Genomic DNA, 27,820 nt, shown 5'->3' on the forward strand with positions numbered 1-27,820 from the left:
ATTGCCTGGTGAGATGTGCTGTAATCTTTCTGGCAATACCTTTTTAAAAGGTACTTTTGCCTGGAGGCTTTGGGCGTTCAGGTTTCTTTAAGAAAAACATAGTACTTAGATTGCCGAACCTTTCACCAAGGGTGTAGACTGGAGGAAGCTAGTCTTCCCTCTGGTCCACAACTCATACCTGCCCCCAGAAGCTGTCCAAGGATGCTTGATTGGTTCCTGGGGCTGTCATCTCAGAGAGTTAGCTTGTTCCTTCCTCCCTTCTCTGCCATGCTGAGAGCACTATCCGGCTTGCCTTAGAGAGGCAGCGAACCATGATTTTGCTAAATATTTCAAAGAGTTCTGCTAATAATTCAGAAACCAAAGACAATTCAAGCATGAAGCAATGTGGGGGAGAGTTTTAAAGAATTAAAATATCCTTTCCGAAACAATTCTTGTTATCAGCCAGTGCTCACCCAAATATGCCTTTGGCTGAATTATATTGATGATTCATTCTGAAAGATGCGAGGTTGCAAGAGTATGCTAAGATAATAATCACCCCCTGCCATTAGATTCATTATAGACAAAGATTCTGCAGGGGAAAATGTGTAGGTTTTTCGATATTAATAATCCTTTCATCCTCATTTCAAAACGACTGCTTCTTTTTCTATTATTATTATTTTAAATAAAAGGGGAAAGCGATGTTCTGAAAAAGTGAATATTGTGATTTCCGCAAGCACAAAGAAAATTATAGGGGCTTACTACCCTTCTCTAATTTCATCTTATTTATTCTGGAAGAAAAGCTTCAGTGAAATAACATGCATTAAAGCGTTCATGCATACGCATGGCAGAGAATGTGGCTAAGATTCACACCTTGAGACTGTAGCATCAACTCTAGCTTTCAGAAGCGTAGCTGTCTGCATTATGATGGCGCTTCATAGAGGAGTGATTTAGAAAGTTTTAACGTACTGCAGTCAATTATTATTGGGTTAAGAAAGAAAATGGTGGGGTAGGGATTCACACTTCTCATTTTATAAAAATCAAGGGACTTCAAAACTGCCAAAGTTTGAGAGTGGAAAGGAATATTAACTGAAAACTCAAATTGTTCCCCTAAGGAGTTAGAGCTTTGCCAGCTTCAGAGAGATCTGATGCAACACTGTAGAGTTACAGATTTCTGAAATTTAAGGGGGGGAATATATGACAACAGTTAAGCTACGACTGCCACACACCCAGATTTTCCCGGACATCACCGGGATTTCAAAGGCGGAATTGACGTTAGGGGGGGGGGATGTCCTGGATCTTAGGCAAGTCAGCTGACAAATCACGTTTTTTGAAATACGCCAATCCTAGTTAAGCCAACAAATGATTGCAGAAATTTAGTCATAAAAATATCCCATGGTCTTCATTTTCATGGCCCAGCTGTAACTTATTGCCACTAGGAATGGAGTTCTTTCCTCACTGATGATCTTGGCCTTTTCTAGCTGTCATGCGGCGCAACAAGTTTTGCTTGAAAAGGAGATAGAAAGGATGTTGGAAGCGTTAGATCTGACACATCCTCAAGGCCACTTTGCCAAACCAAAATTGTGAAGTGATGTTACCATGCTGAAAAATGATTATGGGAATCGTTAGGCAGGAACGCACCACAAATGTACTCCAAAACCGTTCTATATATTCCAGTAAGACGGTTGAAGAGTCAAAGCAGAATGAGCTGTGAGCTTTTAATACTTGCCTATGGCAGCCTTCTTAAAAAGCAGAGACATCACCTTGCCAACAAAGGTCCGTATAGTTAAAGCTATGGTTTTCCCAGTAGTGATGAATGGAAGTGAGAGCTGGACCATAAAGAAGGCTGATCGCCGAAGAATTGATGCTTTTGAATTATGGTGCTGGAGGAGACTCTTGAGAGTCCCATGGACTGCAAGAAGATCAAACCTCTCCATTCTTAAGGAAATCAGCCCTGAGTGCTCACTGGAAGGACAGACCCTGAAGCTGGGGCTCCAATACTTTGGCCACCTCATGAGAAGAGAAGACTCCCTGGAAAAGACCCTGATGTTGGGAAAGATGGAGGGCACAAGGAGAAGGGGACGACAGAGGACGAGATGGTTGGACAGTGATCTCGAAGCTACCAGCATGAGTTTGACCAAACTGCGGGAGGCAGTGGAAAACAGGAGTGCCTGGCGTGCTCTGGTCCATGGGGTCACGAAGAGTCGGACACGACTAAATGACTAAACAACAACAACAACAAATATTGGTGGTGGCCAATATAGTTGAGCTTTTTTTGCAAGATCTCCAAAAGAAAAAAGAAATTTTTAAGGAAATTCGCCGGGGGAAAAATCAACCCTTCGAACATGGTTTGCCATACACCCTGGTTTTCCTGGAAATTTTCACTGATTTTCAGAAATTCCGCCGGTCGCTATTCCCGACAGATGAATCCTGGATATGTCATGGAAATTTCAGGTCTATGGCAGCCCTAGCATATCAATGCTGTTCAAGGATCTGAGTGGCCTCCAACAAAAATTGTGCTGTGGACAAGGAGTGGGAAAGATTGTCATAATCTTGTTTATTATGCATTAAGAACGTTTATAGCCCAGGGGCAGATGGGGTTCATCAACCTTGGAATGTAGCCCATCTAGGAGTAGCAGATAGAAACATCTAAGGCTGGGAAGTGGACATTTCACAATAACACCCCATCTTCCAGTGCCTTCTTCAATCACCACTTAAAATAAACCATCTCCCTATATGTATGGTATGTTAATTTTCCCTTTTTTTGTCAGCTACCTTGACACCCTGTTCTCAAAGGAAAGGAAAGGAAAACTCTTGACATCAGCAACAGGAAAAAAATAATCAGAAGGAATGGTAAGGGAAGTATCTGTAGGATAAATAAAGAAATTCTGCCTATGAAATAATTAGCTTCAAAGAGTGAGCAGAGACTCATGGGAAACCACAAGAAGACAAGGTGAATGAAGAAAAGGACGTGCTGTAGGTATAAAAGAGTAACTGAACTGTAAGCAAATATATGATAATAGCAAATTTCTGAACGAAGAGGAACGAAAGGATGTAGATACTGATAAATAAAAAAGCAGGTAGTCTAAAATAAAATCTTGAGGAAATCCTGATGGATTTTGGAAAAGAGGAGAAATTATGACTGGGTCTCCATTAAGGGACATAAACACGATAAAAGCAAAACAGAGTCAGAGCAGAACCCTGAAAGTCAAGAACATACAAAGAAGAACAGAACGATAAATAGTATTGAAACATGGTGTACATGAAGGAAAATACTGGTGCTGCTCTCTTGGTAGATTAGAAAAAAAGTTAAGAAAGGTAAATAGCTTCTGTTGAATGGTAACCCAGAAACCAGAATGGCAAATATCAAAAAGAAAATTACATTTTTGAAAACACTAAGAGAAAATAACACGTAAGAAATACACGAGGTGGGGAGAAGAATGGAAGAAGCAAAGAAGGTTCTGGAAGAAGTCATAAATAAACAAAGATTGGTCAACAAAAGTAGAGGAATGAATAGCAGCTGGGGGAATTGACCCAAAAATTAGTTTTGCATCATCCAAAATATGATGCAATCAATCAAGTTTTTATTCTAACTATATTTATAGTCCCTTCTCTCATTTCTATTGTTAATGAAACATTTTAATACAAATTATTGGTGACAGGGAATGAGCCCCTTGATGAGTTAGAGATGAGGGAAGAGAATCAACTGTGGACAAGAGATGGCAAGGAGAAGAGGAGGGAAAAGAATCCATTTTGAGAAATAAGATCGTTTCACAAACAGAAGCAGAAGAGGAATCAAACATAAATGTATATTGGAGAAAAGTAACACATGCTTGGGACCTGTGCCATGAACGTCCACTAGCCCAAGTACTTGAATGAAGTTTGTGGCTGCTTACCCAGTCCCGGCGTGGGTGGTGGTTGCAGCCCAGCGCAGTAGGCCAAAATCCCTGGAGAGCAACACTAGGCATGGTGCCTGGCATTTTGGGATTCCCCTGGCTGGCCCCTTTGGTTAGCAAATTTTCCCACCTGGCCAGTTTTTCAATTTTGGCCAGACTGGGTGGACATTGTTTGGGTGTGGAGCAGGCTTCACTCAGGTCTACCCCTAGCCAATAAGAGCCAGCTGCGCCTGACCTCAGAACCACAGTCGGCCGAAGAACACTCTCCCTGCTCACTTCTTATTTAGTCCTATTGTGGTTTTGTATGCTAACCTACCTCCCTCCCTCCCTTCCTTCCTTCCTTCCTTCCTTCCTTCCTTCCTTCCGCACTGTGTTTATCAACTTTGTGTTGGTTCTATAATGGTTGCCATGTTCAGAGCTGGGAAGGAATTTGCTTGCAAACAGATTGGCCCCATTTTCGGATGTTGCCTTCACCATAGCAATGATCATGACTTTGGCAGATAAGGCAAATCTTTTAGTCTAACATCAGGTGGGGGCCTGAAGTGGTATATCAGCCCAACCTCAGAAGAGGTTGAAATATACTCAGAGTCGCAAAGTGATTTCATGCTCTTTATTCAGCTCATAGTGGTGAGGAGGAATGAATCGAAGTCCCCTCAAAGTATCTGCTTTATATACATTATTTACACAATGGGCTGCACATGATTGGCTAATTCCGGAATTCTACTGTAAGCCAATCAGGTTGTGGATTCACTTCTATCTGGAGCATGATTGGGTGGTTCCTGCCAACCAATCATACTGCTGCATTGTTCTAGGACCAATCAGACTGCTGCATTCTGAATCCTATTGTTCTAGGACCAATCAGACTGCTGCCTTTTGGATCCTATTGTTCTAGGACCAATCAGACTGCTGCCTTTTGGATCCTATTGTTCTAGGACCAATCAGACTGCTGCAGTTTGGATCCTATTCAACTCAGTACATAACAGAGGTGTATCCTGTTTGAAGGGTCTACATGGAAGTCTCTGTCCAAAAGCCAGGGCATTCGGTTGATAGGACATAGAGCTGTCTTCAGCTGCCTGAGATGGCCATCTGCGTAGATCTTTGCCTGGTAGATGACCCATTAATCCTAGGCTCAACCCTGTCATGCCTCAGCCCTCCACCAAGAGGCTGAGAAGGATATACACCCAATGCCTAAGCCAAATACTGCCTACATCTGCAATCAATAAAGTTGTGGCCAGTTTTGAAATCCCAGAATGTTGTCTTGTCCAGTTTATTCGCCTTTCTTAGGTTAGGCCTTGCTCCCTAGGGAGGGGCCACTGTGAGTGGGTCCGCAGTGCAATGAAAAAAATAAGCCAAGGGTGATGGAGAAAAACAATGAGAACGAATCGAGGATTGAGAGAATCAATTGTTGTAGAACGAGCAAAGAGCGAATCAGCCTCCTTAGGAAACAATGCAGAACAAATAGGAGAAAACAGTGAAGTTAACTGAGAAAGAAAGAAAACAGGAGCAGTGTCAAGTAGATCAAGAATGCACGAAACAAGAGGGAAGGAGTGAAGAGAAGCAAGGAAGAGATCTACGTGGAATGGCAACCACTTGCGAGAAGCGGAATCGTCTCCTGTTTAGAAATGGAAGCCAGCAAAGTACAGTGTTGTCTTTGGGATGTTTCTTACATTTTAAAATCCAGGCCATTTGTCTCTCAGGAACAGAGAGGGCCTAGGGCACTCAATGAAGGCCAGGAAGAACACAGCACTCATCCTGCCGATTTAAAGCCTGCAAATGCACTGTAAATGTGGGCCTTATAGATAGAGCACATAATCACCTTTTCTGGTTTGAGAAGAACCCCAGTATCTTAGCTCTTCATCACATTCTCTATTGTAGGATTTAGAAGAGATTTAAGAGCATTTCTGGCTTGGCTTCTCCAGCAGCAGGAAAGATGAGGGAAAGAAATTGTGAGGGAAGATCTTGCTGTGTTTTGATAACTGGCAGCAGTGGGTTTGCCTTTCTGCATTTCTGCAGTATGGGATGGCTGAAACTTCTTTTCATTTCATAATATTATGGCATGCATACGTTCAGGGCCGTCTTAAGCATACAGTGGTACCTCAGGTTACATACGTTTCAGGTTACATACGCTTCAGGTTACAGACTCTGCTAACCCAGAAATATTACCTCGGGTTAAGAACTTTGCTTCAGGATAAGAACAGAAATTGTGCTCCGGTGGCGCAGCGGCAGCAGGAGGCCCCATTAGCTAAAGTGGTGCTTCAGATTAAGAACAGTTTCAGGTTAAGTATGGGCCTCCGGAATGAATTAAGTACTTAACCTGAGGTACCACTGTATCTGGCGCCATGGTGCAAAGCTCCCTCCGGCGGCGCCCCCACCATTTCCCGGAGGTTTTTTTTTAGGAAGGACGGCGCTGCCGGTGGGGCTGGAGGAGGTGGGCAGTGACTGGAGGGCGCCTCCTCCGGTGGGGAAGAGGTGGACGCTGGACGCGGTGCCTCCTGGCTCAGCTGGCCACTTCATGCGGCGGTGGCCACGGCAGACGGAGGCTCCAGGTGTGGTGCTGCTTCGGCGCAGGATGGCAGAGGCGGGCGAGGGCGACGAGCTGATGCTGGAAGACGCCGTGTCCAGCCTTGCCTCTTCCCTGGCGCCCTCCAGAACTTGGTGCCCTGGCGCCCCGTGCCACTAGCCTCTATGGGTAAGACGGCCCTGCATACATTGGTATGTGAGCAACTGCACTGAAGAAGAAGAAGAAAAAGAAGAAGAAGAAGAAGAAGAAGAAGAAGAAGAAGAAGAAGAAGAAGAAGAAGAGTAGTAGTAGTAGTAGTAGTAGTAGTAGTAGTAGTAGTAGTTTGGATTTGATATCCCGTTTTATTACTACCCTAAGGAGTCTCAAAGCACCTAACCATCTCCTTTCCCTTCCTCCCCCACAACAAACACTCTGTGAGGTGAGTGAGGCTCAGAGACTTCAGAGAAGTGTGACTAGCTCAAGGTCACCCAGCAGCTGCATGTGGAGGAGCAGAGACGCAAATCCAGTTCATCAGATTACAAGTCCACTGCTCTTAACAACTACACCACACTGGCTGTACTAAGGCAATGGCCCATAAAATAGGCCTTCGTCTTTCACAATGTCAGACCCTATTTTCCAGGGATAGTCCTGGATTTACAGAAGCCATTCCAGTTTCTGATTTGATCCCGAAATGTCTCACTTTTCCTTAGGACGTCCCTATTTCCACTGGAGAAATGTTGGAGGATATGCAACTCTCTGTTCATGTTGATCAGCACTCTGCCTCATCCCTGGTTGCAATGAGGTAACAAGCCACACTCCTAACGCTCCCCCCTCCCTGCTTTTTGCAAACCACCAGTGGAGCAAGTTAGGAATGGCTATGGTCCATCAAGGAGGTTCCTGATTAACTTCTGGACTAAAGAACATATCAATTAAGAGGCACATTTTTGGAGTCGATATGCTCAGAAATACGTATCTCAACAGAATGAAGGGAATTGTGGGTGAGCTTCCAAGTTCTTGTTGAATTTTCTTAAACGAAGAAGCAGTTACAGGGGGAAGTGGGGAGCCTGCTGTCTGTCATGGAAGAGCTCGTTTCAGTTTGTCTACACATAGATGGAGCTATCCCACCACCACCTGGCAGTAGGAACATTTCTTGACTTATTCAGAACCAATTTAAAACATTTCAGACTAGGGGTGCCAACTTGAATAAAATATTGAGGAGTGGGGAACAAGTAAGCCCCTCCCCACATAATCCATTGCAAGCCTCGGCACACACACACCATTTGAATGGCAATACCCATCAATTTGGGGGTGGTGATCCTCTCAGATATTTTATTGTGGGTGGGCAAAGAGACCTTGGCCTCTAGGAGTTGGCTCCTATAATTCAGACCCTATCATGCCCATGATTAGAGAAAGTACAGGGTCCAGCCCCTGTGAGCTTCTGAGCTCCTCACACAACTATTTCTTTACCCCCCTTCCACATGCTTTCAAGTGTCCAAGTCTCCGACCTGAAGAAATCTCTCACATTGGGACGTCTCTCACTTCCTACTTTGATGTGTGCTTCAGAAATAAAAGTATTATTGCATTCATTTGCATTGTTCATTGTACTGTCCTATATATTAAAATATTTATGCTCCTCTTCTCTCTTGTTTCAAATATCTCTTGATGTAAACTGACTATGTGGAAAGATGGGATATAAATAAAATTAGGATGATTCATTTCATTTAATGCGCTTCATTAAAATCCCAAAGCACTTGACTTTTTAAAACTTTTTTTTTAACATTGCGGGGAGCATGCAGTATAGGTCTCCCTATAGCACAGCCCCTGTGGTATAGTCCAAAGCTCATTAGCAGTACTTGGAAGTAAATCCCATGTTTAATGGACCTCATTCCCAGATGATTGCAGGCAAACAAACAAGAACTGAACGAACACACCATGCGTTAATGTTTTCTAATTGGGGCTCTTCGCATTTACCTCATGTGCAGCTTTGGCAGGTTCTAGGATACCACTGAGACACAACCACACCATTCTCATGCAAAGGTATCCCTTGTTTAAGCAGATACCTCCACAATACTATAATTTGTGCTATTGCAGTAACCTGAAAAATGGAGGTCACGTCTTAGGAATGGCAGTGGCCATATTTGCAGCTCCCACCAGGAGGCTCCCATATCTAAGATCAAGGTTCTCATGCAAATGTTACACTGGGCCTCGATTTCAAACAAAAACTAACTGGAATACAAAATGAAAGCCCACAGCTGCTTTGAATGTAATTAAACACATACCAGACACATGCTATATTGATACATGAGATTTCAGGACTTCTGTGTGTACAAGTGGCAGCTATAAAATAATTCTATTACTTTTCAAACAAGGGTTTAACTTTCATGTTTGCCTCCTTTAAGATGAGATGTCTTAATCCTGCAGAAGACGACCACAGTAGACGTAAGCAGAGGATATGTTTATCAGGAAGCTTAAGCCTAACAAACGTATTTGAGGATTTGTTCTAGTGATACTTAAATCTTGAAGTGCTCATATAAATTCTAATTTGTTGTTATGGGTAATATTTTCTCCAACGTTGTGTTAAATATATAGGGGTGGCATTCAGCTAAGCTTCATCTAGAGTAGACCCACTGAAATGGATGAACATGACTCTGCTAAATTTAATGTGTCTACTCTGAGTAAAACTTAGGTGAACACCACCCATAGATGGGTGTTGCACCTCACATTTCTGAGGTAAACCAGCAAAGGAGAAAAGCAACTGAAACTGAGGTAAATTAATGGTCTGCATTTAGGGTTGTAAACTTCTTGGGAGTACAGAGCATGATTCCTTATGGTAGGGGATAAGAACCTGTGGCCCTCTCAATGTAGTTGGACTCCAGTTCCCACCAGCCCCAGCCAGCATGGTCAATAATCAGGGTGGATGGGAATTGTAGTCCAACAACATCTGAACATCCATATGATCTCCTCACTTGCCTTATGGAAACTAAAAAGCTATGTTTCTCTCTGTGTGTTTGCTTTTTTTATTATTAAATAGCCACCTTCATGGTTATACTTTTTGGCCATTACACTTAGACAGAATCAAGTAAAAAAGTTTACTTTTAACTACCTCATCTTTAAAAAATAAGGGATGCAGGTAACTAGAGCTGCACCTGAATTGGTACAGTTTGAAATTATGGGCAATATTCAGCTAAGTTTTACTCAGAGTTGAAATCAATGGCCCTTTTATGCTACAACAGCTGTTCGGATGTTGTTAGCCCAGAGGTGGAAGGAAGAGACAACCCCGACCAAAGAAGAATGGCAAATCAAGATGATGGACTATGCTGAAATGGCAAAACTACCTGGGAAACTCAGGAATCAAGAAGACAATAAATTAAAAAAGAATGGGAAATATTTATTATGCATATACAAAATCATTGCAAACAGGTCAAAACAGTAGCAGGATTTTAATTACACTTGCATTGTAACTGAAAGCATAGATAATCTAGAAATATGAAAAATTGGAGAAGTGTTCATATGCAGTTGAAAATAGAATTAATAGGACCCATGGATAGGATTGGGGTGGGGAGTCAAGATTCAGAGTAATCTCAACATATGGAATTTTTATGATATTATGATGTAACTTTATTTTTTCTTTTCTTTGTTCTTTTAAAAAATTATTTTCTTTTCTTTTTGAAAATCAATAAAAATCATATTCTATATATAAAAAGAAATAAATGGCCCTGCCTTAGTGAGGTTCATTAATTTCAGTGGGGCTACTCTGAATGAAACCTAGTTGAACGCTGTCTTATATTTCTAGTATTTGGATCTGTAGGGCACCACGGGGAGAATTCTGGCTGCTTTAAAAATATGGGGGCTGGAACAGAACGTGGGGATGGATCTGTCATTTAGAAAAGAAGAGGCGTATGACAGAATTGCAACTGAGGGTATAGTAAGTTTGAAAACATGGCTGACAATGAGTGTAACCTTGAGAACTGACACTGAGATGTGACAAGGAGCACCAAGAGGTGTCAGAGTAACTGAAAAATACAGTCAAAAGAAGTTAAATGACACACTAGGAGAAGCTATAAACTTCTCCGAAAGAGCAGTTATAGAATTTAATGGATAATTAAAGAGACAGAGAGGGAAAGGCAGAGGGAAAAGCAAAGAAAAACCAGGAAGGGACAGAAACAAGGAAGATTTTTTTTTAAGTTTCTATTCCAGCAAGTATAAGAGCTAAAAATGGGTTTCTATAAGCCCATGTGAAACATTCAGTTAGTAGTTTTGCTTCAAAAAGGTATCCTGAGATTACCCAGAGTTCATTTGTAATATCACTGAGCAAATCTCATATTCTACCAATTTTACTGTGCAAATGCTTAAAAATAAAAGGAATAAATTAAATCAGGACAATCGTGCAATACTTACTAAAGGATAAATCAAACAAAATGAGTCCTGTAGGAACTTCAAATTCAAGTTTTGTGTTTACGTGGAGAGTGCATATTATCTTATTAGTTTACTCCAGTAATAGCTCCAAACCAAATTAGTTCTGATATTTTTCATTTACTTCTTGCACTTGTCATAACAGTACGCCGTTAACTTGTCTTGATTCAACCTTTGAATATGTCAAATGATAAATTCATTTCCCCATTTTCTCTTAATTATGAAGGTTTCATAAAAAAGGAGTAAGTACCGAAAGATAATCCAATTGCGTCTGATGCATATTACTTTTATCATTTACTCAGTGCCTATCGTCATGCTGCTATGAAATCTGCTGCAGTTGAAAAGTAACGGTGTTTCAGTTAAGATACATCTGAGAAAACCTCCCTCTGTTATGCCACTATGATAGCGGCAGCAGCGGCAGCAGCGGACGATGTAGCTTGGATCTGGAACTGCTGCACCTGTGGATCTTGCCATCTGAGGCAGTGGCCTCCCCTTGCCTCCTGGGTGGTCCAGCCCTGACTCCATGACCTATAAGATTTACCTGCCCCTGGAAGGGGGGGGGGGCTTTCACGTTGAAATGAAAATTGATGAAGCAGGTGCTGAAAGCTCCCCTGAAGATAAGTTGGTCTTTTGTCCCAGTACTTGCAAGTAAAGTGTGCTGTCAGTGTTGTGATCTTGACTTTACCTTTTTCTGGCTGGTATCCTGGGATCTGAACTACCCATGAGCCTCAGAAGATGGTGGTGTTATCATCCTCTGCAGTCAGCGAGAGGCCCAATAGGCCCGTACTATGCTCTCCTTCAGGGACGCAAGTGGCGCTGTGGCTTAAACCACAGAGGCTAGGACTTGCCAATCAGAAGGTTGGCGGTTCGAATCCCCGCGATGGGGTGAGCTCCCGTTGCTCGGTCCCTGCTCCTGCCAACCTAGCAGTTCGAAAGCACGTCAAAGTCCAGGTAGATAAATAGGTACCGCTCCAGCAGGAAGGTAAACGGTGTTTCCGTGCGCTGCTGTGGTTTGCCAGAAGCGGCTTAGTCATGCTGGCCACATGACCTGGAAGCTGTATGCCGGCTCCCTCGGCCAATAAAGCGAGATGAGCGCTGCAACCCCAGAGTCGGTCACAACTGGACCTGATGGTCAGGGGTCCCTTTACCTTTACCTATGCTCTCCTTCAGGTGTGCCAATTCTTTTTTATTTATTTATCTATGCTTTTAAGGTTTCTACATTTCACTAATTTTACAATCATTTTAACATTTCAAAACTTGACTTCCTTCCTCCTCTTTCTGCAGTTCTTTAATTCATTTTTAATTTCTCCTGCATATCTAAATTAACTAAATTTGCTCATTTATTCATCTACTTATATACTCTTATCAAACTGCAGATTATTACAATAATCCTGCTGATGTTCTTATCTGTTTACAATTTATCTGTAAATATTCAATAAACCATTTCCATTAGTTTATAAAAAGTTTGTTCTCTTGATTTCTTATTCTTCCGGTAAGTTTTGCCATTTCTGCATATTCCATCAGTTTTTGTATCCATTCTTCCTTTGCTGGGACTTCTGCTTCTTTCCTGGGGAGAATGACATTCTTGCTGCTGTAGTAGCGTGCATGAATACGTTTCTATACAGTTTCGGTAGTTCTGTCCCTATAATTCCCAAAAGAGGGTGTGCCAATTCTAAGGGGCAGGGGTGTCATCAGTCACCTCAGTATTCCTTAGCAGGGGGCTCAGCCACCCACCAATATTCAGGCCGAATCGCCAAGCTGAGCCCAGCACAGCATCAAAGGCAGGCTTCTCCTTAATGGGAGAGAGGATGAATAATAATAATAATAATAATTTATTATTTATACCCCGCCCATCTGGCTGGGCCTCCCCAGCCACTCTGGGCGGCTTCCATAAAAACCAAAAATACAGTAAAATATCACACGTTAAAAACTTCCCTGAACAGGGCTGCCTTAAGATGTCTTCTGAATGTCAAGTAGTTGTTTATCTCTTTGACATCTGCTGGAAGGGCATTCCACAGGGCGGGCGCCACTACTGAGAAGGCCCTCTGCCTGGTTCCCTGTAGCTTTGCTTCTCGCAATGAGGGAACCGCCAGAAGGCCCTCGGCGCTGGACCTCAGCGTCCGGGCAGAATGATGGGGGTGGAGACGCTCCTTCAGGTATACTGGCCCGAGGCCGTTTAGGGCTTTAAAGGTCAGCACCAACACTTTGAATTGTGCTCGGAAACGTACTGGGAGCCAATGTAGGTCTTTCAAGACCAGTGTTATATGGTCTCGGCGGCCGCCCCCAGTCACCAGTCTAGCTGCTGCATTCTGGATTAGTTGTAGTTTCCGAGTCACCTTCAAAGGTAGCCCCACGTAGAGCGCATTGCAGTAATCCAAGCGGGAGATAACCAGAGCATGCACCACTCTGGCGAGACAGTCCGCAGGCAGATAGGGTCTCAGCCTATGTACCAGATGGAGCTGGTAAACAGCTGCCCTGGACACAGATTTGACCTGTGCCTCCATGGACAGCTGTGAGTCCAAAATGACTCCCAGGCTGCGCACCTGGTCCTTCAGGGGCACAGTTACCCCATTCAGGACCAGGGAATCCTCCACACCTGCCCGCCTCCTGTCCCCCCAAAACAGTACTTCTGTCTTGTCAGGATTCAACCTCCAATGAAGTTACACGGTGCTGGGCCAGGCCTCTTCCCAAAGACATGGCTCCTCTTGATGACATGTGCAATATGCAGCACTGGCCCCCCAATCTTCGGCCCAAGGCATGCCTCTGCTTTCCTTTAAGGTCCGTGGAAGACCTTAAGGTCCACAAATGACAACATTTTGGAGGTCCCAGGTTGCAAGGTGGTTAGATTTGTCTCAGCTTAGGGCCAGGGCCTTTTCAGTACTGGCCCCGACTTGGTGGAACACTCTGTCACAAGAGACTAGGGCCCTGCGGGACTTGACATCTTTCCGCAGGGGATGCAAGACAGAGCTGTTCCACCTGGCCTTTGGTTTGGACTCAATCTGACCCTTATGTTTCCCTCCCCTTATGGTTTTGATCTATGGGCTACTTTTAAAATGAGGCTACATTTTAAATGGCATTTTAACCTGTATTTTAAATGGGTTTATTTTTCCCTAGTATGTTTTTACTGTAATTTTACTGGTGTTAGCCGCCCTGAGCCCGGCTCTGGCTGGGGAGGGCAGGGTATAAATAAAATTATTATTATTATTATTATTATTATTATTATTATTATTATTATTATTAGCACATGAAGAGTCAAAGGGCAGCTCTCCACTGGGGTGGGCAGATGATGGCAACACTGCAGCTGGGCACCAGGGAGCTGTGTATGGCGCAACCATAGTTGAGGCAGATAATTCATTCAAAGAGGGCTGTACTCATCTCGATTCTGTTTGCAGGCAGTCAAGTATGCTTCAAGTGTTTGCCCGGCCTTTGAAGCATCTTACATCTTTGTTCGGTTTATATACTGCATAATCGTACAAATATAACTATGTACTGTACCTAAACAGTGTAACTAAGCGCTACGTACAATGCGTACTATTTTACGATTTGAAAGGGAGGTGAATTTCCATTCAGAATAAGGTGTCGATAGCTATTTGACCTGGAAAAGACCCTGATGTTGGGAAAGATGGAGGGCACAAGGAGAAGGGGACGACAGAGGACGAGATGGTTGGACAGTGTTCTCGAAGCTACCAGCATGAGTTTGACCAAACAGCGGGAGGCAGTGGAAGACAGAAGTGCCTGGCGTGCTCTGGTCCATGGGGTCACGAATAGTCGGACACGAGTAAATGACTAAACAACAACAGCTATTTGACGTTCACAATGGCAATTGATGGTAGTAGGCCCAGTGGCCTGCATCCAATAGGTGGCTTTGCATTAGCAGAACAAGCTGATGCAAAAAGTGGTGTCTGATTTTCACTTATGCCCCCACCCTCTGCAGCTCTCTGCACAATGTCCCAGAATGTGCTAGAAGGTTCCCCAACTCTCAGGAATCGTTTTGGAAGCTGGAAGGGGCTACCATTAAGAAGGGGATTGGCAGAAATTGAGTAGCCTGCCTTGAACAAGCAAAAGTGCTTTTCATTAGAACAAAAAACAAGTAAGGAGAATAAAGACTTATCAAATCCCCTGGAAGTGGTCTGCCACATATTCCTGACTGCTGGTGTTTGACTTGGGTCACAAGCTACATAGGCCTGCCTTACCAAATGGATAGCCTGACTGCTGGGTTAGCATCAGCTGAACTTAAATCCAAGCAAACATGAGTAAAATTGCAGCATGCATCACTCTGTAGCATTTGGGCCTGAGGAGAACAAAACAAAGTAAACAAATAATAATCACTTTTATTAGAGTGTAGGCAATCATTTATTAATTAATTACTCCAGCTCCGCTGGAACCCTCCTTTTCCAAAGAAGAGACTGTTTTCTCATTACCGAATCAGTATAATTTCAAAACAAGTTAATGTAAAAATAAAATAAAACAATTAGCTCTCCCAAAGTACCCATTGCAACAAATATTGACTTGAAGGCAAGGATTTCAATTTCTCTGACTCATAGCACATTACAAATTCAGCAGCATGAATTTTGGCTGTTTCTCGTGTCTGTTGCTATGCAGTCTTTTCAAAATGTCCCCTCTCAGCAATCCTCTGTATGTGTGCAGGAGGGGTGTGCAAAGGATTAAGTCGTGTCTCAAATCAAGAAACAATGTGCGGCTGCTTCAGACAGATTCGGTCCTCATGCAAATCAAGATGCAATCCCTAGGAACTGGAGTTTGGATCTCCAAAGTGCTCTGGAGATTTGGAGGTTAAAAAAAATAAATGCTGCAGACAGTATGTCTGCAAAAACTGAAGCACCTCTCCCCAAGCTTGCCATATAGGGAAAGAGCCAGGATGGGGAAAGTTGGAAGGGAGAGCTTTTTGTACATGTAACTGATGGATCTAACTTCTACCAGGGCTTTCAATCACTTTGTTTTGGGGAAAGGATATTGACACAGTGCATCAGCTTGTTCCTGTCTGTTCTGCGCTGCTACAGATGCTTGCTTATGAAATACTGAATATTCAAGTTTTTCTGCTTCTGTGTCACATTCCCAAACATCTGTTCATGTACATTGGTGTTGCCCTTGGTTTCTGTGAATTTTGGGGCCTGCACTCTTTTTTCCTTCATTCATCATAACTTCCTAGCAACCAGCCCTCATTTCATCCAAAATTTTGCAGTCCTCTAGAAGTATTGTCCACAAAACCATGGGGAGGGGGAGCAAATTCAATTTAGTATTACATTTTCCTTAATGAATTCTAAAGTTCCCTTTAATGAACTTTTGGGCCTAGCACAAAAAAACCTGCTGTACCTCTTCATCTGTAATTTGGCAGGGATTCATACCTAAAGGGATCTCTTTTATGTATGCTATTTTCATACAAATTGCCTATAAAATAATGGAGATTAAGTGATTTTTTTTAACCACTCCAAACTGTAGGGATTGCCCTTGCAGGAAAACTATTGCATCTATCCTGAAATTTCACAGAGTTCGTTCCTTCAAAAGAGGCTACCATGCCTGAAAGCTTCATCAAATTCTGTCAGTTTTCAAAAGAAATTATTGATATTTCTTTTTTAGAAGAAGAAATATCAACTGTCAAAGTTACCCAGTGCAAAAGTTCTGAATGTATTCACCTGTAATTTGGCAAACTTTACATGCTCAAGAGGAACCGATACTCCTACAAATTTCATCCAGTTCTGCCAAATACAGTGGTACATCCAGTTAAGTACTTAATTCGTTCCGGAGGTCCGTTCTTAACCTGAAACTGTTCTTAACCTGAAGCACCACTTTAGCTAATGGGGCCTCCTGCTGCTGCCACGCCGCCGGAGCACAATTTCTGTTCTCATCCTGAAGCAAAGTTCTTAACCCGAGGTACTATTTCCGGGTTAGCAGAGTCTGTAACCTGAAGAGTATGTAACCTGAAGCGTATGTAACCTGAGGTGCCACTGTATAGAAAAGGGTACAGCCAATTTTTTTTTATGGGTTCAGGGAATAAGGGAGACATGAAGCTTCATTTTCTCCCTAAACTGGGGCACAGCTTTAAACTCCAGGTCAAATCAGACAATGAAGTGCTTGCTCTTGTTTGAAGTGCCAAAGTCCAGCCCAAACCAAATCTTGTGGTCAGTATGCAAAGTAGACCTATTGAAATCAATGGACTAAATCTGTCATGACTAATTTAACCTTTTTGATTTCATTTGGTCTTCTCTGCGTATGGATCACTTGGATTCAACCGAATGTTTTTATGATGCATTGGCAAACAAATTAATGAAAAATAGAGAGGATGTTGTTCAATATATACAGATTATTCACGAAATTCTCCTCCTTTGAATTTTGAATTGGATATTTTGTTTGTCACTCATAACCACTTAAAATTTATAAAAATATTTACAACGATACTCACTTCCTTACATTAGTCAGTCTCCTGAAAATCTACTGATTTGTGGTACTAACCGCAAATCTTTTCATCTGTAATTCTAAAAAAAGTTTTTTTAAACTATTTTCTTTTTTTTGTGTACTCAAAACTCATACTACATTTTGCTCTTGCCTATTTTGAACTGACTGTGCATTAAGAATTCTGCTGTTCCTAAGAGAACGGCTGTTTCTTTGACAATGGACGTTCCACTCAAGGAGTCCCAAGAGACGAGAAAACTGCTGCAGGCTGAGACAAATGGAATAATCAAGTAAAAATGTTCCAGGCATTTCTTTTTTACTTTCTGATATTCATATCATTTGCATGGAATAGGCTTTAGCAGCATGTGCTGTTAAGAAAAACAGTTCTTTATCGCAATACCAGTTCTATCATTACAGGTTAAAACAGCCTTAAATTAGCCAGCTCCTATACATCACTGCTATCAAACCTATCCATTCTTAAGGAAATCAGCCCTGAGTGCTCACTGGAAGGACAGATCCTGAAGCTGAGACTCCAATACTTTGGCCACCTCATGAGAAGAGAAGACTCCCTGGAAAAGACCCTGATGTTGGGAAAGATGGAGGGCACAAGGAGAAGGGGACGGCAGAGGACGAGATGGTTGGATAGTGTTCTCAAAGCTACCAGCATGGGTTTGAATAAACTGCGGGAGGCAGTGGAAGACAGGAGTGCCTGGCGTGTTCTGGTCCTTGGGGTCACAAAGAGTCAGACACGACTAAACGACTAAACAACAACAACAACATACATCACTGCTAACATACCTGAGCAACTCTAACTCTCAGCTTATATATGCACTCAAATTATATACATCTGCAGAACCGATACGGAAACATCAATGTTTGGTTTTCCATACATATCAGTTGTGCCATTGAACACTGACTTCCTGCAGGAGACAGGAGTCAAGCCCAGAAAGTCAGCTCTAGTAGAGGCCTGCTACTAAAAAAGGTAAAAGCTAAGGACCCCTGGACAGTTAAGTCCAGTCAAAGGCAACTATGGAGTTGAGGCACTCATCTCAATTTCAGGCCAAGGGAGCCAGCGTTTGTCCACAGACAGCTTTCTGGGTCATGTGACCAGCATGACTATACTGCTTCTGGCACAATGGAACTCTGTGATGGAAACCAGAGCGCACGGAAACGCCGTTTACCTTCCTGGTACCTATTTATCTACTTGCACTGGTGTGCTTTCAAACTGCTAGGTTGGCAGGAGCTGGGACCGAGCAACAGGAGCTCACCCCATCGCCGGGATTCAAACCACTGACCTTCTGATTGTCAAGCCCAAAAGGCTCAGTGGTTTAGACCACAGCACCACCTGTGTCCCAGGCCTGCCTGCCTTGAGTATTACTGGTATGATAGGCCTGGTATTGTCATAGCAGTAATACTCAAGTCAGGATATCTTTGGCTAGAACAGAAGGGAGCATTCCCCTTTGGGGAGTGAGAAGAGGAAGAGAGGCAGAGAGGTCTGTTTTTCTTCTATTCCACACTCACTGTGAATTCTTATGAGTCTCCACTAGTTCACAGCCATCTTTCCAAAGGTCATCTTTGCACACCTTATACCTGTCTATCAATTTGGCACCTTATCCAAGCACATGACTGTGTCTGTTTGCACTGTCAACATACAGCAACTTTTTTTGGGGGGGGGGATTCTAGTAGAGGAAGGACCATGATGAGACATTGACCCTCTACATCTGTTCAGAAATAAAGGAGATTATAGTGAATGGCTCTGCTCGTTGGAAAATGTTGCTCTGAATTGCTACTGATACACAGGCTGATTCTAACAGACCCAATCTAGTCCTAAGCATTATTCATTAATGCACTACTGTTTACCCTCTCTTGCAGATCGTTAATGAGAACGCCAAACAATGCAGGAGCTGACCCAGATGCACAGTAGATTGAGCTCCTGAATATTTGATGTTGATGACCTCCTGTGCTACTGAGGAAAGCACTAACATCAGAGGTCCGAATCCTTTGCCAGCGAAACAAACATTTAGCGCGGCACACAATAAATGATTCCAACTCAACATATTTGCTTACATGTAAATCTCTGAGATGTACTTAGGATGCAACAAGATTAGGAATGGGGGGATCTATCAGTTTTCTGCTTCTCTCTTTTTCCCCATTTTGAGTTCAGTTCTCTACATTTTCACAACCATTTGCACTTGATTTATTTTTTAAAGGTTTGCATGGAAATCCACCAGCATTTTAGTGACATGTTTGTATGCAGTTTTGTTGAATATGCTGATTTTTTGCAAAACAATTTTTGTCTAATATAATGCATTTTGGTATGTTATTTTCACATGTGCATTCCCCCCCCCATGCTTCTCTAGCTCTGCCTCCAGAATAGCCTTTTGATGGGCCTTCTGGGTGGGTTGTAGTCTGAGTACTAGAGGAGGAGCCCCCTAGTGGATCCTGCAGCAGAGGTCAAGTCACCACCACCCAGAACTTGAGTGCATAGGAGCCAGTGTGGTGTAGTGGTTAAGAGCGGTAGTCTCATAATCTGGGGAACCGGGTTCGCGTCTCCGCTCCTCCACATGCAACTGCTGGGTGACCTTGGGCCAGTCACACTTCTTTGAAGTCTCTCAGCCCCACTCACCTCACAGAGTGTTTGTTGTGGGGGAGGAAGGGAAAGGAGAATGTTAGCCGCTTTGAGACTCCTTAAAGGGAGTGAAAGGCGGGATATCAAATCCAAACTCTTCTTCTTCTTCTTCTAAAGATTCACAACTGGCCCTCAGGCCCCTGACAAAGTGGGTGTCCAAGAACCCAGTCACCATGTTACACCCAAGCCTGAGGTTTTCCATCCCTGCTATACATACTCTGAGTGAGGAACCAGCCCAGCCATAGGAACACTTCTAACAATATCTATTTGTCTGTATGCCTCTACAGAATATCTGTAAAGAATTGAAGTATTTATAGAGTTCTAATATGAATAACCTTCATTATGACAGAAAACTTCAATAAGGCGCAAGCTACTCAGAGGTTTCCCTCATAGAGAATTTCAGTTTTGAAACATAATCAACATTGTAATTACACATTCAAAACATAAATTATATTGTGCTATAGACTTCTAGCAAAAGTGAAAGGCGAGTCTTGTAAACATTATAAATCTTGCTAATACTCTAAGGCTGCCTAGTAACGTCTTTCTCTTACATCATAGATGTTGGCAAATTGGATTTTAAAATGGCAAAATAACATGAAAATTCGAACTGTCGGAGATACACAAGGGGAACTTTGTTTTAATGCTCAGGAACTTAGCAACGTATTTTCTATATTATGGATTTTTATATTATAGATGTATATTCTGTATTGCCTAATGCAAGCTTGCCATGGCCTTTGGCTAGAAAAATAAACTTATGAACTTGAACCCTAAGGCTGCCTGTTAGGCACCCGGGGCATAGCTCTTGATCTGAACATCAGGAAAAGATGCTTAGATAAGAGGAGATAGTCTTATCAATAGCTACCTGTCATGATGCCTCTATATTAGGGGTATGCACTGGTCATAATATTTGACTTGTATCTATATCAGTAGCTTTGGGAAGAAGCACTATTTGTTTCAGAGCCACTCTGTTTCTTTCCTTTTCAACTCATTATTCAGAACCTAATTAGATCTGTTTGAAATGAAGCTCTATTTCACCATTCCCATTCACTATAATGGGGAGCCTTAAAATTGCCCCAACTTTGTTTCTCCTTTTCCAATAAGTGGCTGAAATTTGCAGGCATAGGAGCTCCCCCCCACCCCACTCCAGAGTAGATTAAGCCTGTGATATCATAAACACACAAATCCAGGGGGTTCCATTCAGGGCATCTTTTAAAAAATGCTTTTAAAAACAAAAAAAGTCTATACATTTTTCCTTTTCTGCCACAATTTGATGCAATTTGGAAATAGTTGCCCCTATTGGGAAATAAACAAGATGAGCTTGAGCTCTTGGTACAGCAAACTAAATATGACATAATAGGCATCACTGAAACCTGGTGGGATAAGTCCCACGATTGGAATGTAATAATGGAGGGATACAATCTATTTCAGAGAAACAGACCAGACAAGAAAGGAGGAGGAGTGGCGTTATATGTCAGGGATGTGTATACCTGTGAAGAGATCCAAGATTTAGAACCTCAAAGCCAAAGTGAGAGCATTTGGGTCAAAATTAAGGGAGAGAAGAATAACAGTGACCTCATTGTGGGAGTTTACTATAGATCCCCAAGCCAAACGGAGGACATAGATGATGCCTTCCTGGAACAGATGGCCAAGCATGCAAAAGGAAGGGAGATAGTAGTAATGGGGGACTTCAATTACCCGGATATTTGTTGGATGTCAAACTCAGCCAAGAGCATAAGGTCAAACAGATTCCTCACTGGCCTTGCAGACAACTTCATTGTCCAGAAAGTGGGAGAAGCTACAAGAGGAACAGCCATTTTAGATCTGGTCCTAACCAATGTTGATGACCTGGTTAGTGGGGTAGAAGTGGAAGGATCATTAGGCGCGAGTGATCATGCTCTTCTGAAGTTTACTATACAGCGGAAAGGAGCAGCCAAGCATACTAGGACTCAATTTCTTGACTTTAAGAAAGCCGACTTCATAAAACTTAGGGAAGTGCTGGGTGAGATCCCATGGACAGTAATACTAAAAGGAAAGGGAGTTCATGATGGCTGGGAGTTTGTTAAGAGGGAGATAGTAAAAGCACAACTTCAGGCAATACCAATGAGACGGAAACATGGAAGGTGCCTAAAGAAGCCAGGGTGGCTATCTAAAGAACTTTTAACTGAGTTAAGATTAAAAAAGGATGTGTACAAAAAAATGGAAAAGGGGGGAAACCACCAAAGAGGAATTCAAACAAATAGCCAGCACGTGTAGACACAAAGTCAGAAAAGCTAAAGCACAGAATGAACTCAGGCTTGCTAGAGAGGTTAAAAGCAACAAAAAAGGCTTTTATGGGTATGTTCGTAGCAAAAGGAAGAACAAAGAAACAGTGGGGTCACTCAGAGGAGAAGATGGTGAAATGCAAACAGGGGACACAGAAAGGGCTGAACTCCTCAATGCCTTCTTTGCCTCAGTCTTCTCCGATAAAGAAAACAATGCCCGACCTGAAGAATTTGGAGCAAATGATTCAGCAGAGGAAACACAGCCCAGAATAACTAAGGAGATAGTACAAGAATACTTGGCTAGTCTAGATGTATTCAAGTCTCCAGGGCCAGATGAACTGCATCCAAGAGTATTAAAAGAACTGGCAGATGTGATTTCAGAACCACTGGCAGTCATCTTTGAGAATTCCTGGAGAACAGGCGAAGTCCCGGCAGACTGGAGGAGGGCAAATGTTGTCCCTATTTTCAAAAAGGGGAAAAGAGAGGACCCAAATAATTACCGCCCAGTCAGTCTGACATCAATACCAGGGAAGATTCTGGAGCAGATCATTAAGCAAACAGTCTGTGAGCACCTGGAAAGGAATGCTGTGATCACCAATAGTCAGCATGGATTTCTGAAAAATAAGTCATGTCAGACTAACCTGATCTCGTTTTTTGACAGAATTACAAGCCTGGTAGATGAAGGGAACGCAGTGGATGTAGCCTACCTTGATTTCAGCAAGGCATTTGACAAGGTGCCCCATGATATTCTTGTAAAGAAGCTGGTAAAATGCGGTCTTGACTATGCTACCACTCAGTGGATTTGTAACTGGCTGACTGACCGAACCCAAAGGGTGCTCATCAATGGTTCCTCTTCATCCTGGAGAAGAGTGACTAGTGGGGTGCCACAGGGTTCTGTCTTGGGCCCGGTCTTATTCAACATCTTTATCAACGACTTGGATGATGGACTCAAGGGCATCCTGATCAAATTTGCAGATGACACCAAACTGGGAGGGGTGGCTAACACCCCAGAGGACAGGAACACACTTCAAAACGACCTTGACAGATTAGAGAACTGGGCCAAAACAAACAAGATGAATTTTAACAGGGAGAAATGTAAAGTATTGCACTTGGGCAAAAAAAATGAGAGGCACAAATACAAGATGGGTGACACCTGGCTTGAGAGCAGTACATGTGAAAAGGATCTAGGAGTCTTGGTTGACCACAAACTTGACATGAGCCAACAGTGTGACGCGGCAGCTAAAAAAGCCAATGCAATTCTGGGCTGCATCAATAGGAGTATAGCATCTAGATCAAGGGAAGTAATAGTGCCACTGTATTCTGCTCTGGTCAGACCTCACCTGGAGTACTGTGTCCAGTTCTGGGCACCACAGTTCAAGAAGGACATTGACAAACTGGAACGTGTCCAGAGGAGGGCAACCAAAATGGTCAAAGGCCTGGAAACGATGCCTTATGAGGAACGGCTAAGGGAGCTGGGCATGTTTAGCCTGGAGAAGAGGAGGTTAAGGGGTGATATGATAGCCATGTTCAAATATATAAAAGGATGTCACATAGAGGAGGGAGAAAGGTTGTTTTCTGCTGCTCCAGAGAAGCGGACACGGAGCAATGGATCCAAACTACAAGAAAGAAGATTCCACCTAAACATTAGGAAGAACTTCCTGACAGTAAGAGCTGTTCGACAGTGGAATTTGCTGCCAAGGAGTGTGGTGGAGTCTCCTTCTTTGGAGGTCTTTAAGCAGAGGCTTGACAACCATATGTCAGGAGTGCTCTGATGGTGTTTCCTGCTTGGCAGGGGGTTGGACTCGATGGCCCTTGTGGTCTCTTCCAACTCTATGATTCTATGATTCTATGATTCTAAAAGGATAAAAGGTAAAGGTAAAGGTATCCCTGACCATTAGGTCCAGCCGTGGACGACTCTGGGGTTGCGTGCTCATCTCGCTTTATTGGCCATGGAAGCCGGCGTACAGCTTCCGAGTCATGTGGCCGCATGACTAAGCTGCTTCTGGCGAACCAGAGCAGCGCACAGAAACACCGTTTACCTTCCCACCTATTTATCTACGTGCACTTTGACATGCTTTCGAACTGCTAGGTGGGCAGGAGCTGGGACTGAACAATGGGAGCTCACCCCATTGCTGGGATTCGAACCGCTGATCTTCTGATCAGCAAGCCCTAGGCTCAGTTGTTTAGACTGCAGCGCCACCCGTGTCCCATCTAAAAGGATAAAGCCTGTCAATTTTAGAATGATAGCTATAGTGGTTCTCTCACAAGGGCACATTTGACTGTTTTGCAGCAGATATATTAGGGGACATGAAATGGCAGGATGACACGCAATAGGAAGAGGATCCTGGTGAGGGGTGTAGTCGGGACTGGGACACACTAGGGTAAGCTCGGAATGAGGGAGGAAGTACTCCCAGGGTGACAGAGGATGGTCAGGGGATGTGGATCAGTGCATAGAAACCAGAGCAGCAGGACCCACCACTAGAGACAGAGGAGGCGTAGGGAGAAGTGGGAGGGGTGGTTCAGGAGGCTGAAACAGGCAAGGGCCAGGTGTGGCTTGCTAGCTCTGGGAGAGCTCTGATTGGTCAGCTGGGGTCAGCTGGACTAGACTTGGAGCAGGTGAGGGTCACTTGCCTCGTCAAGCCCAGATGCTGCAATCAGCATGTGGAGTACAAAATGGAAGCTGAGCTGAAGTGCTGTGTCTGCTCAACTCCCCATGTTGATGGGCCTCAGCTTGGATACTCCAGATAAAAAAAGGTAAAAGGTCAAGGACCCCTGGACAGTTAAGTTCAGTCAAAGGCGACTATGGGGTTGCAGCTCTCATCTCGCTTTTAGGCTGAGAGAGGTGGTGTTTGTCCACAGACAGCTTTCCGGGTCATGTGGCCAGCATGACTAAAGCACTTTTGGCGCAATGGAACACCATGACAGAAACCAGAGCACACGGAAATGCCATTTACCTTCTTGCCGCAGCAGCACCTATTTATCTACTTGCACTGGCGTGCTTTCAAACTGCTCTGCTAGGTTGGCAGGAGCCGGGACAGAACAATGGGAGCGCAAGCTGGTCTGGGGACTCAAACCACGAACCTTCTGATCAGCAAGCACAAGAGGCTCAGTGGTTTAGGCCACAGAGCCAGCAGCGTCCCTAGGATGCTCCAGGAACTCTATGGGACTGTGCTTCAGGTTTGACTCTGGACTGTACCCTGACTGCAGGACTTCAGATCTGGCTACTTGGATTGACCCTGGACTGTGTTTCCTGACCTTTTGGACTTGGCATACCAACTTGCTGCCAGGTAGGCCAGGGGTTCAGGACAATAGGAATCAAAGGGGGCTGAAGATGGTGGGAAACGAACACGGATACCTAGGAAACACTGGGGTAGCAAAAATGTTACATACACACACCCAGCAAGGACCCTGTTACCCCAAGGATCTGAAAGTTTATAATAATTAATTTTAATAATTTTGTTATTTATACCCTATCCATCTGACTGTGTTTCCTCAGCCGCTTTGGGGCAGTTTGGGATTATTGTGATTTATTTTTGAGGTAAAATTTTGTCCCAAAGGAATATACAATCCAATCTATACTGTTGAATGTGAAGTGTTAACTGCATGCAAACTCATGACTTTCTGCAGAGAGCTGTAGGGCTACAAAGAAATGGCAGAGGGGCTCTGGGTCACTTAACTGCCATTTGCATTGTGTCAAAACAAAGGTAGTTGTGAGGGTGGTTTAGAAACTCGTGAGTTCTGATTGGTCATTCTGTGGACATTCTGCCTCATCTCATTGGACCATAGTTATGGGTGTATGAGGGTGGGGGAGGGGAGGAGGGGAGAGAGAATTCCACCCAAACTTAACATGATTGGCTGGAGAGAGACCCTGATTGGAAATAAAAGGCTGGTCCCAGGGGTTAGCTAGAGGATGTACACTGTATGAGCTGGAATCTAGAGTCAGGTGGAGGATACTGAGGATTAGAAAACTGAGAAGACAAGTTCTGAACTTGGTGAAAATGAGGTCTGTGGGGAAGAGTATATGTCTCAAGAGTCATTAGGGATGCTTAGTGCCTGATGCCACAGAGGCTACTAGACCAGGATGAAGATAGCAGATGGAAAGGCTGAAGATTGTTCTCAGTGCCTAGTTAATGAGTGTTCACTGGGTAGGAATGGTATAAGGAAACAGGCTAAAAGTTTTGACTATTGGGAGGAACTGAATCTCTCATAATTGCCTTCATAAAGAAACAGTAATCTTACAGTGTAACCATTCTGACTTAAAGAAATAGTAAGCAAGTGATGTTCAACATACTGTAGGTAGCCATGCCAGCTGACATCACCTTCTATTTATGATAGATAGATTAGATTAAACATTATCTACCTACCTACCTACCTACCTACCATCTATCCATCTGTCCTACCCTAGGCTCCTTTGGGAGGAAGAGTGGATATATATGTGATTAAAAAAACCTTTTCTTTCCATAGTTGAGTCTATGCTGTTTTATCCCATGCCTATGGTATAAAATTGACCTGGTATTTAGTGACATAGTGGCAGTGATAAAAGACAAATTTATAGCTTAAATAAAGAAACGGAGATACTAAGGTGTGAAGCAAACAGGACTTCTTTTTCAGCTGGAACTTGATGCAGTTTGGGCACCTCTCAGGTGTGCGCCGTTACCATTATCACAGAACAAGGGAGGCATTCATGGTGACACCTCTGGCACCTATTTTTCCTAGAAAAATAGCACTGGAGACAACCCTCCACAATACATAAATACATAAATTATACATAAATAGAACATGCAAATTTTATTGGAGGTGGGGTGGTTCTCTACAAGCACATTTTCAGTTTATCGATGCCTTTTCATAATGGATCTTCAGCTGTCATCAGTTCAGTACTTTGTAAGTAGCAGTTTGTTAGTATCGTTCTGTACAAATTGATGAAAGCTAATTGAGCTGCACTTAAGACAATTGGAGTCTAACAGCCACTCCACAAGATGAATTTCCTAGGCTATTGTAGGGGAAAATTATTTATTTATCATATTTATATCCCACTGCTCATCTGAAGAGCTAAGAGCAGCAGACATATGGTGCACAGGCAGCCCATATTTCACAATGCACAGCCGCAGCAGGAAACCTGAACACCAGCCAGTCCCTTCAGGGCAATAAAAAATACCTATCTCTGTAAATTGTCTGCGGTAGAGATGGCCGAGCTCTGATTTTGATATGAATTTAGTATGAGAAACAAAAGCACAGAAACAAAAGACAGAAATGATATTCCAAAATATCAGTTCCACCAAAGTATCCACAAGTACAATAATACATAGTATTCATGCATTTGATTGAAACTGAAATCTTGTGTTTCCCATTCCAAAGGACTTAAGAAAATGAGATCCTAAAACATTTTTGTGACCATTGTGTATGGCATTCTATTTTCTTAAATCCACATCTTGGATTCCTGAATATCTGAAGTTTGTTGTTCATTAGGGTTGCCATATTTCAAAAATGTGGACAGAAAAGTTGTTGAGCTTTCTTTTTTTTCCAGCAAAACCACACCACTTAATAAGCAGAACAATTAAACTCCTCTCTTACAACCCAGCTAAATTAGACTCCGAAAATAAAAACTTTCTGCTTCTTGTTCGGATCATTGGAAGTATATCATCTTGTAACTGCTAAATCAGAAGTCCCTCTTCTACTGTTTTTTACTATTGGTCAGGGAAGTCTGTAGCCCTGGTCATGCATGCATTTATGTAGAAAG

The sequence above is a fragment of the Podarcis raffonei genome, chromosome 10 (assembly GCF_027172205.1).
Source record: "Podarcis raffonei isolate rPodRaf1 chromosome 10, rPodRaf1.pri, whole genome shotgun sequence".
Taxonomy (NCBI): domain Eukaryota; kingdom Metazoa; phylum Chordata; class Lepidosauria; order Squamata; family Lacertidae; genus Podarcis; species Podarcis raffonei.